Consider the following 18078-nt stretch of genomic DNA (forward strand, 5'->3'; position numbering starts at 1 on the left):
ATCTTTACTTCTGAGAGCCGCTGCCACTCCAAGATGCTCTTTTTATACCCAGTCATGTTAATGACCTATTGCCAATTGACCTAATGAGTTGCAATTTGGTCCTCCAGCTGTTCCTTTTTTGTACCTTTAACTTTTCCAGCCTCTTATTGCCCCTGTCCCAACTTTTTTGAGATGTGTTGCTGTCATGAAATTTCAAATGAGCCAATATTTGGCATGAAATTTCAAAATGTCACACTTTCGACATTTGATATGTTGTCTATGTTCTATTGTGAATACAATACCAGTTTTTGAGATTTGTAAATTATTGCATTCCGTTTTTATTTACAAGTTGTACTTTGTCCCAACTTTTTTGGAACTGGGGTTGTAATTTGGAACGTGTCCTACATCAAACAATCCATCTTCAGATCATATAAAGTTATTGCATTAATTGTTGATCTTTGTGACAGTGTACACTAATTACTCATTTGGATCATGTCCTAAATCAGACTTTATACTGTATCTTAAAGCTAGACAGCCTTTCGATTTCATAAAATTGGTGAAATTTAGTCCCCTCTGAAATTTGGTCATTGTGATATGTTTTTTTCTGTAATATCTCAAGAAACAGGCCATTCTGTGGCTGGGAAGTTCTTTAATTTGAGGGGATTATTTCCCAAGCGAATAATGTGCATGAAATCGCTGGCTTTGTGCAGACGGAGGAAGTCTGTGTGCGCATGCGCAGGTTTACCTTCTTTTTCTTTTGGGTTTTACGGCAGCTGGCACCCACAGTGTTGCATTACTGCCATCTACAGGTTTACCTTTGACCGTGCACTGACAGTTCCATCATTCTGTCGCTAAACGAACAGCTGATCACACCGAGCTGACTGCTGATATTTATTAGTTTGGTCCTGTATTTTCGTCTTTTCTTCTCGCTTTCCGTTACTGTAGTCGGTCTTCCAAGTTTCATTCGCACATTCGCGTCCTCTGTTTTTCTCTCCTGTTTCAAATTTGTATCCCACAATGCCTTGCGCGAACAGGGAAAGCCCACCACGTGATGCATGACGTAGTATCTTGAATTGGGTCACGGTGAAGCAGGAAAAAGAAGTGGAGAATTTAGGGCCACATGGCTCTAAATTCATTAATTGCTCTCAAAAAAAAACCTTAATAAAATTGGACGTCTGTGATTCGAATTCAGTAGCTTTTGGTCCACTAACAAAAATAACTGGGCGTCAGGGAAAATTCTTTTTATGACCTACACTTGGAAAATCTGAAAGGCGGTCTAGCTTTAAGTCTGTCTAAGATGAGTGATATGGAGACATTCAGAAATGCTCTTTGTGACAGGGTACATGAGTTATTTAATTTGGAACATGATCAAACATTCCATCGAAAGATTATCTCGATAAATGACAGCAATTCATGAAAGCATTCAAAGCATGTCAGCAATTTCATGTGCTAGTTGTACCAAACCTTATGTCTCAGCCGTGCGCAGTATTTTATTCTAGAAGCCAGTATTGCGATCATGATGATGATTTGGAAACTGCATTGTCGTGCCTTTTTGGTCTTTTTCCTCTACCGTGACTATTTTAAATTGCAATCCAAAGCCAGACGTGACATCGAGAACCCACAATATCCTGCTCTTTTATTTACGGACTCGATCTGACCGTCTCTCGGTGCGTCAGCTTAACCCAACCCATTTAAGAGCGCATGCTTTCCTCATGACCACGTTGACCAGCATGCAGGGACGCATCATACGCAAACAAACGAGTCGCAACATGTTATATAAACACGTACAAACCCGTAGGCGCACAGCTCGGCGGCGGCCAAGTGTATAAATAATTTGCCCACATCCAGCGATTGTAGCTTATTGTTTCCAGCATTGTTACTAATCCCCCTGCAGGCTCGGGTTGGCACCATCAAGCAGGGCAGGATGCACAATTAAATAATCTGCGCGTGATGCACCAAACCATTCACAAGAACAGTATGTTATTGTTATCAGAATAAAATATGAGCTTGTAGGTTAAATTTCTATCACAGCAGCTCTGACCGTAAATCCTGGTTTATTTATACAGTATGAATGCGCTCGGGTTATACGTTACCGTTTCTGTTCTAACAGCTCATTCTAATTCACAAGGAATTCAAAACCGACTACAAGTCTAATCAATTGTTAATATGGGAAAGTTTTCTGTTCAGAGATGATCGTTTAGCATTGGATGGAGTCTCCAGTGTCAGTGCTTTGAAACGTTCAGACGTAAAGCTCCATACAGCGGCGCTTAAGTTTGTGAACCCTTTAGAATTTTCTATATTTCTGCATAAATATGACCGAAAACATCAGATTTTCACACAAGTCCTAACAGTAGAGAAAGAGAACCCAGTTCAACAAATGAGACAAAAATATTATACTTGGTCATTTATTTATTGAGGGAAATGATCCAATATTACATATATCTCGATTTGTATTTGCATTTATGCATTGTGCTGCTGCCGAGGGATGATTTTATGCATCCAGGCGAGGTACACCACTCGTAATGTCATAAAATCTGATGGGGAAACACGAGTCATTGCAAACACCTGGCTTCTCACTTCTCAAGGCCAGTTTATGCTGACAACCCAGTCCTCACAGACGGCGTCGCAGATAGCGTCTGCGTAGGCCCCCCACCTTCACAGACTCTCTGCGCACACCTCCCAAAAATTGTGACCACTGCAGAAGCCTCGCAGACAGCGTCGCAGACAAGAGGGCTCTGATTGGTCCACTCTACATCCGCTGTACACGCACTTCCGCTTCCCTACATTCCTGGTTTGGTTTGTTTTCACGACCGGCATTTTTAAAAACACGAGCGAAGATGGAGCAGCACGAAGAGCGGTTGATCGAGGAAGTGAGGAAGTACGGACATCTATACGACTCCAGTTCTAGTCATTATAAGTAACCGGAGGATAAACACTCCACTAACCACACCCACCAACTACTCCTAGCGACTTCGTGCCCCCTTGCGTTGTGGCGGTGAATAACATCGCGCACGCCTATTACTCCCCGCTCAACGATAAATTACAACTGTCTGCGAAAAGCTATCTGCGAAAGCCTTGTCGCAAGAGCATGCCTTCAGAGTCACAGCTGTTTTGTTTTTCCTTTGTCTGTATGTAAGATTCTTATCATATTACATATTAGCTACCATTTTTCTCCAAGAATTGTATGTTTCCAAGCAGCCAAAACATGGAACCGTGCAGCACGCTGGCACTTTTACTTGCCCAGTGGGTTAGCTAATAAATTAGGGCTTGCTCTACCTTGCAAAAAGTAACCTTGTGATGTCATGCTCAGTTTTGTTGTTAAATTAGAGCTTGCTTTTTGACTAGATTATCGAGATGAATTAGTGATTTCTGTAAAATCTAAAATAAAAGCCATAGGACGCAGTAACAGAGCTGTGTTATTAAACACCATTTTCTACATTAGCTGAGATTCCTTCTCACCAGAGAAAATCTCATCATAGTAGCAACTTGCACATGCAGGCATTATCAGGGCAACGTGTAGGAAATGAACGAAAGCTGCTGGGATTGGGATTTGAGCAGCGCACACTTTCCTGCTACGCTTTCTCAAAGTAGTTCAGCAGCATGTGCATTTTCCAACATTAGGTTCTCCTCAGCCCCTTCTTTTTCCCCTCTCGTTTCCTCTCCACGGTTTTCTTTTTCTCCCGCTCTCCTCCTTACCACCTCCCGCTCGCCTGGCGTTCAGGTGGTTATTAGGGCCACGGCCGCATACCAGCTGATCCCAAAAGCCGCAAACGGAGCAGGGGAAACGAGCGAGGCCATGGAGGAAATAAGAGGAAGGGGCGTCAGGAATGCCGTGAATGTTCTTGTGTGTTTTTCTGCACGGGTCTCTGTAGGTGCTTTCTCACAGTTCGCTCTCTGACGCGTTCTCTTTGTTCCCTCTCTTTTGGCCTTTCTTTCTCCCCCAGCTGTCATAACACTTTGAGTGCAGTGAAAACTGTGCTCACTGACCAGCTCGATAAACGCTGTTTAATGAACTGCACATATTAAACCTAACATATTATAACAATAACTGCACGTTTATAGCAGTAATTCAGCATTCTAATGACTGAGACTCAAGTGAAAAAAATGTGCTTTCTATTTCAGGTTAACAGCACTTCAAAACCACAGACGTGTCCTGCAGCCATGAGGCACACTGGACTGATTGGAGGACTCTAAAGGACGTGTACGTACAGTATTTGAGTATTTAGAGTAAATATTGTAGTCGTTAAGAATAAAAGCTTAGCACATTGTACATAAATTACATAAATGCTGAGGTTAAGTTGCTCGATCATATAGCCTGCTGATAGATGAATTAATATATTATTAAAACATAGAGCTGAGAAGTTGCGGGGTTCAAGTGTGTGTGTGGGTTTTTTGGGGGTTTTTTTCGCCTCCTTCCCCCATATCTCAAACATTGGTGGCTTATAATTAACGCATTGATTCCATTTTCTTCGGCTCAAGTACGTATATTTGGTGTTCTGATACAGGAATGAGTAACCTGCTCAGTGTTAATCACTCAGGTACACAACAGCAGGCTTTCGTCTAAACTGGGGAACGGGGCGCTGCGCCCTCTTACTCTCGGTGTGCGCCCCCTTACTGACTCCGTGAAAACATCCCAGCAACACTACGTGACAATGTGTCTGATCATCAAATACGTTATAATTGCTCCAAAAATATTCCAATCATAATAGATACACCGCCAGACGGTGCAAAAACAATCCGAATTGGCGTTTTCCAGACTGAGGCGCCATGTTGTTTAGTTGTTTACTTGTCGCGGCTGCTCTCGCGAGATTTGACATGGGTTACATACAAGGTCAGCTGACTTGTAGAGCGAGATTTCTCAAGACTGAATGACCTTTCACCCACCGGCGCGGGAGCTTTTGACAGAAGTAGTTCGCGAGTTGTTTTTGTTGACACTTGGGCATTTAAAGATGTCATCCCGCAGCACGAAACGGAAGAAAGCCGAAGACTGTCCGGGGCAGAAGAAGATTACTTCTTTCTTTTTCAATGTTGACAGACAATTTGTTACAATTTCCCTCTCAGATACTCAGAATGTCCCATTGGAGCATTTTTCAAAGGCTTTGCACGGCGGGGGGGGACAACCGGCACCATCTCCCCCCCCCCCGCTTCGCTCCCTCGCCATGGTGAGCGCCCTCATACTAAATTTTTCTAGAATAAACCCTGCAACAGAACAATTTATTTGTCTCTGAGTAAAAAGGGCCACTAGGGTTGGTCAGGGCTCGACGTTAACTTTTAAATCCACTTGCCCTGGGGGGCAAGTGGGGGTTAATTTCCACTTGCCCCCCCAAATATTATCACTTGCCCCCTTTTTAGGAAAACCATAGAATAGTTGTGAATTGCAACATAAAATGAAGATCACACATTGAGTTGAAGTTTGGTTATGGGTTACTTTTTTTTTTACTTGTAACCGACAATAACAGTTTTATCCAAAATAGTTTTTCCTGCCTTCGTCGATTTATTTCCATTTCACATGCATGCAGCGGTTGTAAAGTTCAGTGTGCTTGTGTAGAACTCTCTCAGACTGTAGGTTCATTACTCGATAATGTAGAAATCATAAAATAGAAATCTATAGCAAAGTTTGTATGAAGAAAACAATAGGGTGCCAAGACTTTTGAATAGTACTGTGTTTTAATCCTCTAGGTTTAAAAAAAAAAAAATGCTGTTCTGCGTCATGACAGACAGGATAATGTTTGAGTTTAAAATGATTGTTTAGTGTGTAGGTTGTGGATGTTTTTTATACAGACCTGGCAACCTGTAACTGAATCAGTGCAGCCAGTCTGTCATGACGCAGCACAGCTGGTTATTTATTTATTTATTTATTTAATAAACCTAGAGGTGGATGATGACAAAAAAAGACGTATAAATATTTTGCACAGGACGGTGTTCCTCTGATAACAGAAACAAAGCTCCAGCTCTCTCCGATCTTAATCTGTTCTGTTCTTTCACGATTTATTGTGCATGTCGATCTTTGTTGAGATTTTTATGCCCGAGTTTGAAACCAGTCTGGGTTTTCTGTGTCGAATAAGGAAGCGGCTTCACCTGTAAGAAAATCAAACACTTTCACGAAGGCGCTAACTCAAATGTGAGCAGAAAAAAAATTAAACGAGATTCTTAAGCAAACTCTTCCATCCTCATTTCCAACTTTCTGGTTTTGTAAAATGCATTTTAAATACAATCGTGAATTTCTCTGGAGTTTTCAGGCTGAGCTCTTCTCTTCGTGCTCTTTAACCACTCATTTCCTCGTTGTTCTTGAATCATTTGCTTCTATTTGTTAATATTTTTCTTGATAGCGGGGAGACGGTAATGCTTTATCTATTTCTCTGTTTGAACGAGCAAAAACAGCGCAAAAATGAACCGTATTGAAGACGGATTAAGCTGCTTGCATGAAAGATGGTGTCTGTCTGACTCCATATGTAATCACGTGATGCGTGACGTCATGCACAAGGGGTCTATAAACAGTATGCGTACCATACTACAACAGCAGGGGTATATAAAATAACTCGCAAAGCAGTAAATGAAACTGGGACTAAGAAAACAGCCAAGACATAATGGTGGATACGTAGTGAGGGACGCTTTTAGGAACTGAAATAAAAGATCAAGAAGCTTAATTTTTGTGGTGCTATTTCGTAATATGTGCTCATTCCAACTTGCCCGGTCGGGCATATCGGGGACATATGGGTTGTTTTACAATCAGGGTACGCAAGCTAAAAATCACATTTAACACTTATTATCTTCAATATCAAAAGGCTTGACTAAATAAACTTGGTTGTTTATTGTAGCCCTGTGATAGCTCTATTTACCATGCAAAAAAAAATTTGGTGATAACGTTATTTTTGGTGAATGTATGGCAATATATGTCATATTTAGCAAAATTACTCGTGCCATTTAGAAAAAGTGCTTTTTTGACCACAGGTAGCTCCAAAAGGGATGCACTTACATCATTCTTTATACCATAAAACAAATATTTGGTTCCATATCATTGGAAACATAGTTAAGTTTTAATGTTGAATGCCAATAAGTTTTCAGACTATTTTGATCAAATTAGTATGTAATTGTGTCAAAAAAATGTCCTCTCCGAGACAGCTAATTTTTCAATATAAAATAACATATCTAAAATGATTATTTTCATCCTAAAATGTGGTCAAGATATTGGGACATTAATATTAGATACAACGAACACAAGGCCTTATATTTAAAAGCACTATGGAAGTAGTGGATTCTGAATTGTCCAAAAAAAAAAAATGTCCTCTCTGAGAATCACTTCATTTGTTTCTCCCAGCCCTGCTTAAAGCTACACTTAATCTTCTTTATCTTATAGCAGATTACACAAAACTACCATACACACATGTCAAAAGATTACCTGAAATCTGTTCTTTAACTTGTCCTTCACTTAAAAACTGGTACAAGAACCAGTTTGAATCGGTTTGAATTTTGGACCCCTGTGACACAAACTTTGTACCCTGATTGTAAAACAACCCATATCCTACTTGCCCGAATGTATTGCCGCTTTTCCACTACCAACGTGGCTGAGTCGAGCTGAGCGGGGCTGTTGGAGTTGCATTTCGACTACAACCGCGCTGAACCGTGCTGGCTGGAAGTGGGTGGACACATTGGGTGGAGTTAGCGAAAGTGGGTGGACGTCACGTGATGTCGTTAGGCGGCGCAAACAGTGACATCAGTGACCTTTTAAGCGGTAGTCTCATGACTCACGAGAGTAAACAATAAACATGGAGGACATGGAGTCGTTAGTGTTGCTGGTCTTGGTGCTGTGGCTTGTCATCACCGACAACGCCAACAGATACTGGCAAGAGCGTATAGATGAGGCGAGGCGCATAAGGCTTCAGAAATTCTCGTAATTCGTAATTCTTCTCCTTCCGGGTTTACGGTGTTTACAGATCCCAGCGTGCTCGCGGGGCGTGTGTGGGCATGTGAGGACACTCCTCCTCACCAATCAGTGCGCAAGGGAGTGTCTCCTCACGCCCCTAGCCCCACTCGGCTCGGTTTGGCTCGCTTCAGCCCCACTCCAAAACCGTGCGAGTTTTGGGTGCTAAGTAGGGCTGAAGCGAGCTGAGTCGTGCTGCTCTGAGGTAGTCGAAACGCGAGTTGTGTCGGGCTGAAGTGAGCTGAAAAAAGGTAGTGGAAAAGGGCCATAAGTTTCACTCGCCCCGGGCAATCGGGCAGTCCTTAATGTCGAGACCGGATGGTATTTATTATGCTACCTGGTTGATTCTAGCTAGCTAAATAGAGTAGGGTTGTGGTGAAGCTCGTGTTTTGATACTCGGCTATTGTTATAAACATGTAGCATTGCTTCCTCTGCTGTCACTCCAAGCACATGTGGAACTTGAACATACTTCAATGGCTACAACTAAATAAAACTTGTGTTTTTGTCCAAGCAGCGCTGCAGCTTCGTACTGCTATGCTAATGATTATATATTTTGTTTTTTTTGTTTTTTGCCTTCTTACGCTGCCTTTCCTCGCTGCTGCTTTCAGCTTATAACAGCAGCGTGATATTTAACAGTTTTTCCATGAAATCAAGTCATATGTGAGCTGATAGCTGATGAGGTGCGTAGCACTGAGTTGGCTGTAATGCATGTACGACGAGATTGAGTGGAATAACGGTTTTCTTTTATCCACGTTTACTGGATTTTGAGAGGTTTTTTTTCCCCAAATACGATAAAAACTTTGTACAAAATGTCCGACAAAATAATTTCCGCTTAGAATGTAAACGAACCGACGAAATGACAGTAGCAATTTGTGAAAAATGCTGTAATAATAATTCTTGAAAATTAAAAAAAAAAATGTTCTTACCATCAAATACTTTCATTCCATATTTTGGTGCTTTTTTTTTCCCTTCTTTAGGGTTTTTTGGCAGTTGGCAAACCAACTTAAAGGTGCGTTACCACCACTGACTGGGCTGGAGTGTGGAACAGGAGATGGGGGGGCAAAAACAAACAAACTATGTTCTTTTAGCTATTTCTGTTTCTTTTAAATACTTGATTTTTTGGGGGGGTCTGTTTTCGAGTAGAGTTTTTATTTTGTCCTCGGTTGGTTCAGCAACATGGTCTGCCATTTTGTTTTTCTCTACTCACGGTATATGAGCTGATTGGCTACTCTACTACTAGGCTATCAAGCGCACAGGATTGCTCATATCCAGTGAATGTGGATAGAATAAATACTGATAGTGTAAGAGCTTTTAGGGAAAAGTCATTCTCAAAAAAATAAACAGTTACGGAATTTAATCTTAGGATGTGCAAAGACTTGGTTAAACACATTTTTCTTCTGTTTTTATGGCCAGTTAAAACTGTGATACTGTAAAGCCGTGAGAGAAAGGCTATTGAAAATTTTGAGCACTCGGTCTCCACTGATCCAAAGTCATAACGAAAACGCGCTGAGCTAGCACTGTGCTAATCTGCGTGATTGTGAACCCATCACGTCTCTGTTGTGTGCGAGCGTGTATCTAATCCTCACCATTCTTTACACTGGTGTTTTCTGTATCAATCTCCACGATTCGGGTTTGCAACGATCTTTTTCTCACAAAGCACCAATCAGATCACCCTCGTGAGTATACAGAGCCTACTCACAGAAACCAGCACTCGTACATAATACAGATATTATCAGTCTGAAGACTGGCATTCATTCGCCGCTGCAACAGCCTACACATTTCAAAGCGCTATAAAAAACGGAGAGAAAGCGAAGAGGAGGAACCGTCAGACACTCTTTGTGCGAGTGTACAGTAACGTCTCTTTCTCATCTCGCTCGTCCCTCCCGGTTCTCTACCTCTGTCTGACCCCAGCGCGCGGTAGGGTGTTGCTATGTGTGTGTGTGAGAGAGAGAGATGATACAGTTGTGGATTCTGTTTGCATTTGCTGGGAAAATGTATTATAAATGATGGGATTGGGAGGGGGAGGCTTCGTTCTGTCCACTTTCCTTATAAGTTATAAGCTCTTTATCTGCTTTATCTCTTCTCATAGACGATTACTGCCTGCCAAGTTATTAGCCCAAGCAATTCATCGGCGTCTAATGCAAAATATGTCATGAACGCAGGACAGTGTACATCTGCTAAGCTAAACGACCATAACAGCACACATGTTTATATATGTTCTGTATGTATGTTTAATGTTATGGAACATACATGAGACAAGTTCCTCTAATCACACATACTATAGTAGTTAGATAGTGTGTGTGTATATTAGGGGTGTAACGATATGCGAATCGAAATCGCGATACGCAGAGCCACAATCCGTATCGCGATACAAGGAGGCAGAATCGCGGTACACCCTTTCAAACTTCTCCTCAGCCCAAAAACAGAGGCGCTTCCAAACTTCAATTTATGAATACTTTACTTTTTATTTAAATTACATTTTAAACTTACTTAAATTACTTTTATTTTTTTATATCTATTAGTAAGTCGTTTTTTCGCCGACCTGCGACAATCTTCTGCGAGTCACGCAACGTCCACACTCGCCACTGGCAGAGCATTCATTTCTTTTAAGCGGTCGCCATTCTGGTTGCGACGCGGGGAGCGAATCTGTAAACAAGCAGCTCATTGGCTGGCTAGGTGTGCCACAAGCCAATCACAATCACTTGACCGGAAAGGCATGCAGTGTTGCCAGATTGGGCAGGTTTAGGTGCTTTTTGGCTGGTTTTGAACATATTTTGGGGTGGAAAACGTTAGCAATATCTGGCAACACTGAAGGCATGTCTGCTTGGGCGGAAGCCTTCTGCGGCAGTTACATTTTGACACGCGAGCAATGTTTCACTATAAAAATTCCGTAATTTCCATCTGTTTTCCGCGATCACAGAAAATCATTGGCCCTGTGAGAGTGAGACAGTGAGAGAGCCACCCCCCAAAAAAAAATCTTAACGGATTTACACGATTTGGAAAAATGACTTTTTCAGAACCGAAAAAACAGAGCTTCCGGCTCAGCAGTATTATTTTGAGAAATAAAACAATCTTTGGATATACATTTGTTCATTTTTGCATACATATTACTGGTCTGAATTATTTGTTATTAAATAGTTAATGTAAGTAAGTAAATGTTAATAAGTCAAATTTACTACTTTAAAAAAAAATCGTGGGCGTATCGAATCGTGAGTCAAAAATCGCGATACGAATCGAATCGTGAGTTGGGTGTATCGTTACAGCCCTAGTGTATATATACACTGATCAGCCATAACATTAAAACCACCGATGGGTGGAAGTGAATAACATTTGATTGTCTCATTAAATGGCACCTGTCAAGAGGCGGGATATATTCGGCAGCAAGAGAACAGTCAGTTCTCAAAGTTGATGTGCTGGAAGCAGGAAAAATGTAGCCTAGTAAACTAGACCCACCCGCCTAGCGGCCAAAAATATTTTTTGCCTGCGAGTGGGTCTAGCCTCGCACCATATCAACAAAACACCCGGGGCATCAAATCGTGCCCGCCAATCACAACGCAAGGTTTTTGTTTGGATTCTTTGGGCGGGCTTTTGCAGGAGTGACGACGAAGCTGCGCGACGCCGGAGAAAGCACAACAGGAAAGATGGCTACCGCTAGTGAACAGCGCGCGTTTGACTCCGCTTTGGAATCAGTTTTAGAAGAATTAGACTTGGAGTTTTCGTTGAAACATGAGCAGGAAGAGGCTCTCCGCTCATTCCTTTTCAAGAAGGACGTTTTCGCTGTTTTGCCGACCGGTTATGGCAAAAGTCTGATCTACCAGCTGGCTCCGCTCGTAGCCAAAAGGATGGGGCTAGTTTGTGCAGTACGAAGAATTAATAAACAGCTTTGAAACATTTACTTTTTGATTGTTTCTTATTTTCCCGTTATTTTAAATTTAAGGGAAATTATTTCACCAAACGCCACTAAATAAAAACTCTCAAAAACAGTTTAAGCAAACCCTTGAAAAAAATGAGTGCATGTGGTACAGACTCCAAACTTGTGGTCATTATCTCCAAACTTATTAATATCTAGAACCTGTTTATTAATTAATACGCATTTTGAAAAATTATTTCAAGGTCTCCCCCACTGCTTTCTGTCGCTCTGACTACGTCACAGTCACTGTTGCGCTGATTGGTCAGAGCGTTGGCGTATACGCACAGAGACAGTTTGAAAGACAGCGGGTTGTTCCACCCCCACCCTTTGGAAATGTCTACGAGCGAGGCCAGACTAAATATTCACATTTAGTCTGGCTTGCCAGGCTAGGAAAAATGGGCAAGCGTAAGGATCTGAACGACTTTGACAAGGGCCAAACTGTGATGGCTAGATGACTGGGTCTGAGCATCAACAAAATGGTACATCTTGTGGGGTGTTCCCTGTATGCAGTGGTTAATACCTATCAAAAGTGGTCCAAGGAAGGACAACCGGTGACAGGGTCATGGGCGTCGAAGGCTCATTGATTGATTCGCACGGGGCACAAAGGCTAGCCCATACGGTCCAATCCTACAGAAGAGCTACTGTAGCACAAACTGCTGAAAAAGTCAATGCTGACACCTTTCTGTTTTAGCCAGCATTGATTTTTTTTTTTTTTCTTTCCCCCAGCAGTTTGTGCTACAGTAGCTCTTCTGTAGGATTGGACCGTATGGGCTAGCCTTTGTGCCCCGTGCGAATCAATCAATGAGCCTTCGACGCCCATGACCCTGTCACCGGTTATCTTCCTTGGACCACTTTTGGTAGGTACTAACCACTGCATACTGGGAACACCCCACAAGATGTACCATTTTGTTGATGCTCAGACCCAGTCATCTACAGTTTGGCCCTGATCCTTACGCTTGCCCATTTTTCCTGCTTCCAACACATCAACTTCAAGAACTGACTGTTCTCTTGCTGCCTAATATATCCCACGTCTTGACGGGTGCCACTGTAATGAGAAATGTTATTCACTTCACCTGTTGGTGGTTTTAATGTTATGGCTCGTAGGTGGTGGTAAGAGCTACACCACATTTTTTTTTTCCCCCCTCTGTTTTTCAAAGTCAATAAGACAAAAAATGCAGCTTGTCATGTTACCAGGAAACTCTTTCATCCATCTCCTAACAGAAAATCTCACCATTTCAACGAATATCTATTTTCTTTTGTTAATTTTAATGTTTGATAGAATAGAATGCCTTTATTGTCACTATTGGGAGTAAACCCATGCAGACACGGGGAGAACATGCAAACTCCAGACAGAAAGGCCCCCGTCGGTTGCTGGGCTCGAACCCAGAACCTTGTTGCTGTGATGCGACAGTGCTAACCACTTGCATCACCGTGCCACCCAGGCTTTGTAGGCTTATGCCGCTTTTCCACTACCAATGCGGCTGAGTCGGGCTGAGCCGTGCCGTGCTGAGTTGGGCTGAGTCGAGCTGAGCGGGGCTGTTGGAGTTGCATTTCGACTACAACCGCGCTGAACCGTGCTGGCTGGAAGTGGGTGGACACATTGGGTGGAGTTAGCGAAAGTGGGTGGACGTCACGTGATGTCGTTAAGCGGCGCAAACAGTGACATCAGTGAGCTTTTAAGCGGTAGTCTCACAACCCGGAGAGTAAACAATAAACATGGAGTCGTTAGTGTTGCTGGTCTTGGTGCTGTGGCTTGTTGTCACCGACAACGCGGACAGATACTGGCAAGAGCGTATAGATGAGGCGAGGCGCATAAGGCTTCAGAAATTCTCGTAATTCTTCTTCTTCTGGGTTTACGGTGTTTACAGATCCCAGCGTGCTCGCGGGGCGTGTGTGGGCATGTGAGGACACTCCTCCTCACCAATCAGTGCACAGGGGAGTGTCTGCTCACGCCCCCAGCCTCACTCGGCTTGCTTTGGCTCGCTTCAGCCCTACTCCAAAACGATGCGAGTTTTAGGGGCTAAGCAGGGCTGAAGCGAGCCGAGTCGTGCTGTTCTTTGGTAGTCGAAACGCGAGCCGTGTCGGGCTGAAGTGAGCTGAAAAAGGGTAGTGGAAAAGGGCCAATAGATTATGTAGAACATCCACTCTACAAGTCCCAAGTGTGAATGAGAAACAACGATGTATTACTTCGTACAAGTATTCAAGCCTGAACTACTGTCAGAGCTGCTGTTAAAGAAAAAATAATAATTCATTCACCCTTTCTAGCCAGGCAGATTCATGAATTCAGCAGTGTTGTAGTCTAAACGAGTGTAAAACATTTATGCTTGTTTTTATGGAAGTTTGGTTCTTGAACACGTCCCTTAATCCCCGCACAGCTCCTCTGAAATCGCACGTTTTTAATTAGGACTCGGAACGAGAGCATAGCTGCAGGGTGAATAAGAAGGGACGCCCCCGATGAAGGCGAAGGCTTCGGCTCTGCAGCGGCATCAGACCCCCTGCCTCGTGCCATTTCCCTTCATCAGGAGTGTCATCACTCCTCATTAGACTGTCATCAGTGCTCTCTAGTTACCGGACGAGCCTGTGAAGTTCAAGGCCCCCCGTAGGCTGTCTCTCATCCGGTTTGCTCGTAACATCAAGAAAATATACACTCGCACAGAACATGAAGGAGTCTGAGGAGTCATCAGGGAGCCCGTTTCGCTAGTGTGCACTCTTGGGTTGCTTAGCCACTCAACTGAGCTGATGCTCAGGGACTAATGAAATGAGAAAGCGCAGCAAACAGAGGGTGATTCACTCTTAATTCGAGTGCAGCTCGAACCCTTCAACCTTCCAGCACACTCCTCTGCACTATGGCTTCAATTTAGTGCGCCCCGTGTTGACAGCTCGCTGATGGGCTTCATTTAATACATTCAGCACCGTGCACGTCTCAGTGCTCCACATGACTCACACATGCCCACTGCACCATGCATGCTCTGTGTGTGTGTGCGGTGCGTGCGCATGTGCACGCGCTCCAGACCACAGCTGTAGAGCTGTAACCCACTCCTGCAGGCTGTCATCATTACTCAGCTCCCTGCAGAGGAGTGTAGGCCTGAGGGTGTTCAGGGAGGAGGGAAAGGGAGGCACAGGGGACTTTGAACAGAAACGGCCGGAAAAACGTGCGCTATAACAGTTTGATCTTACACTGCCATGATGTCCAGTGACGTTTATTAATTGTGCAAGTTTGGTATTTAACTCTTGAAGTTACCGTTAGATCGTAAAAGCGTCTGAATCTAGATTTTATCTTGTTAGTTTTCCAATTGCTATAAAACCGCATGTTAAAATACCTTTATAAACACGTGCCTTGAGCTTGTCGTGAACCATAATTGCGAGACAGACCTCGGACCTTGTACAGAAAGTTGTCATGTTTCAATCTTGCATTTTTTTTGGGGGGGGGATTTAAACACAATAAAAAGTATCAGCCAGTCAGTCCAAATGAAGTAATGCCTTGGGATGGTTGTTGATGGTATCTGAAACTGTATTAGGTTGACTCGATTCCAACAAACGTCACGGCTACTAATTTGGATGGTTTTGTTGTGTCTGCATCTTTAAAGGCGTCGTGCGGTAATTTCAGCAATCAGGCTATATCATGTGTCAAAATGTCGGGTTTGGTGGGTTATTCAAGCCCCTCGGTTTCCCGCGATCTCAGTCAGTACGTTTACATGCACGTCCAAATCGAGCTGCTGTCGGTAATCGAGCAAAGGGTCCCAGCAGGGGTGCCAGAGAAATCCAATCCTACATGCACAAGTGAAATCGGGCTATTGTGCAAGGTGCATTGTGCACCCGAGCCACACGTGGCGCTACACGCCCCATCGTGTTGGTACACTTCCGGTTGTCGTCATGAAGAAGAGCTTATGGTGTTGCCAGATACTGCTGACGTTTTCCAGCCCAAAATATGTTCAAATCCGCTAAAATGCACTTAAAACCCCCAATCTGGCAACACTAGCAGTTCCGTGTTCAAGCTGTTAGGCTTTTTTTTTTTTTTAGACTATGGCTACAAACTGTCCGGCGCAGACCACTGTTTTGTAAGACAACTTATTTTGCACAATAATATTTTTCTAAAGTCCATTTTTTGCTTACAAGAAAATATTTTTTTTTGCTTACAATTTAACTTGTGTCTTAATAAAATAAACACACAAAAAGTTCAATTGTTTTGTTTTTATTGACATTCTTCAGATGTTGGACATATAAACACACACACACACACACACACACACACACACAAATACAATGACTTGTTTATGTACACAATTCACAGCTATGCAACAGCTGTACAGATGTATTTGGTGATACAGTAAGTGAGCTAAATTTTAACAGTGCAAACAATGCCACAAAAAGAAAAGATTCATGCCGTTGTCATGATTCGTTGTCATGCCGACCGAGGCTGTTGTGTTTCCCGCTTGTGGTCTCGTCACTCGTCACTTCCGGAAGTAGCTCGACAACTAGCTCGATAGGGTATACATGCACAAAGTAGCTCGGCAGAAATCGCATAAACTAGGTCGTGTAGCTCGATTCCAAGAAATCAAGTTCGGTTCAATTTCAGCCGAATTAAGGTGTATACATGGCATTTTGAACTTCGATTTCAGTCGAGCAACGGCAGAAATTCGATTCTCTCTATGTGCATGTAAACGTAGTGAGTGTCACGATGCGCCCGCTACAAGCATTTAAAGTTGACGCGCACAGCCAAATTTAGGCAGCCGGCCGTTAACTAGGTCAACTTATGTGTGACGTCATACCAGTAACCTCCCTTGGGTGATGCTGGCCTGTCGCCATGTTTTCTCTATAGCGTGCGTTTACCAGAGTTGTTTACATTTGCGGATTTTGTGGATTTATTCAGTTTGTGGATAGTTTTGAACACTCAAAACACTATGAAATGATGTATTAATATTCTGTGATACAAAATGCCTAATCGGTGTATTGTGTTTGGCTGTAACAACGAGCCCCAGCCAGGAATTGCCTTACACGAATTTCCCACTGACAAGACAGTTCAAGAAGCATGGAGACGATTTGTTTGTCGGACCAGAGCAGGTTGGACAGGACCCAGCAAAAGTTCGTCCATTTGCAGCAAACACTTCAAAGATGAGGACTCCAATTAAACCTCCATGATCTTGCAATATTATGTACAACACCCCATGTCGCTTTTAATAGGTCTAAGATCATCATGGGAGAGCAAAACAGATCTATAGGATAGAAACCAAAAGGCCAAATTTGGACTTGTGTCCAAATTTTACAGTGATTTATGCCACAGAGCTGCCTTGAACTAATAATTATCACTTATTACTGACGATTGTACGTTTACTAAACAATACAGTACAAAGCTCAATACTCCCAGCCTATAACATACTGAATATCAAGTTAAAATCAACCGCAATAAAAGGAAAATGATGAAAACTGGAATATCAAGGGGTCGACTGTATCAGAAGGCCCACTGCATTTCGCGAGATCGCAAGCTGTCAAGTTGCTAGAATTCAATCTTTCTAGCTATACTTTCACCCCCTACAGCTATCAGTATTACACATAATCGTAGATTAATCACACAGCATTCTAATTCAAGTGAAAATGGTCTTTAAAAATACACACAAGTAGTGATTTAGTCAGAGAAACCAACCAAAACAAGTCTTCAAGTCGCCGGTCTTCTTCATTCTCGTCTTCGTTTCTGTCGTCGTCAGAACTGTCCTCATTTTCTTCTGAAGATGAGCGCTCAGGTTCAAATCTGTAAGGCTGGATACCACCAGGACATTCAGCTGTCAAAATCTCTACTTGTGGGCCATTTTCTTCTTCTGTATCGGTAAAATCAAAGCTAATTTCCTCAGCATCGCTCCTATTTTCTGGTGTGTCCGCCATTGCAACTGCACCGAGTGGTTACTGGTATGACGTCACGCAGCTGTTCCATTGACCGAGAGGGGGCGCTGCGAACGCGGGAAATTTCAAGTGATGGGCATGACCAAATAAGGACCGATTACAACCGCGGGAAGCTTTTGAAAAATCGACGGTCAATTTATTTCGAATCTCGAAAGCATTCTGGTGCAGAATAATGCGACTTTTATCGCCACTGCGTGACGCCTTTAAAGATCTGATGACACGAACATGACTCTATGCAATTTCTTAAATAAACTATACAACATGGCAAACATGTTAGATTTCTGTTATAATTACGTGAAAAGAAGCTGTTGTTACGCGAATATCCAACTTTTAATTGCACAGCGCAAGAAAGCTGGGTCCGTGGCTCGCGGCC

General features: G+C 42.9%; 1 protein-coding gene across 3 annotated transcripts in view; it reads left to right on the forward strand.

Annotated features, from left to right (window-relative positions):
• sipa1l3 (signal-induced proliferation-associated 1 like 3) overlaps positions 1 to 18078 on the forward strand; it is a 330706-nt gene that overhangs the window by 98410 nt on the left and 214218 nt on the right. For 2 of the 3 annotated variants that reach the window (XM_060923387.1, XM_060923388.1), the window contains exon 2: positions 4102 to 4180. The exons of the other annotated variant lie outside the window; for it this stretch is intronic. The gene's annotated coding sequence lies outside the window, so the exon portion shown is untranslated. The remainder of the gene's footprint in view (positions 1 to 4101; positions 4181 to 18078) is intronic. 3 annotated transcript variants of the gene reach the window in all.

Source organism: Neoarius graeffei, chromosome 6 (assembly GCF_027579695.1).
Source record: "Neoarius graeffei isolate fNeoGra1 chromosome 6, fNeoGra1.pri, whole genome shotgun sequence".
Taxonomy (NCBI): Eukaryota; Metazoa; Chordata; class Actinopteri; order Siluriformes; family Ariidae; genus Neoarius; species Neoarius graeffei.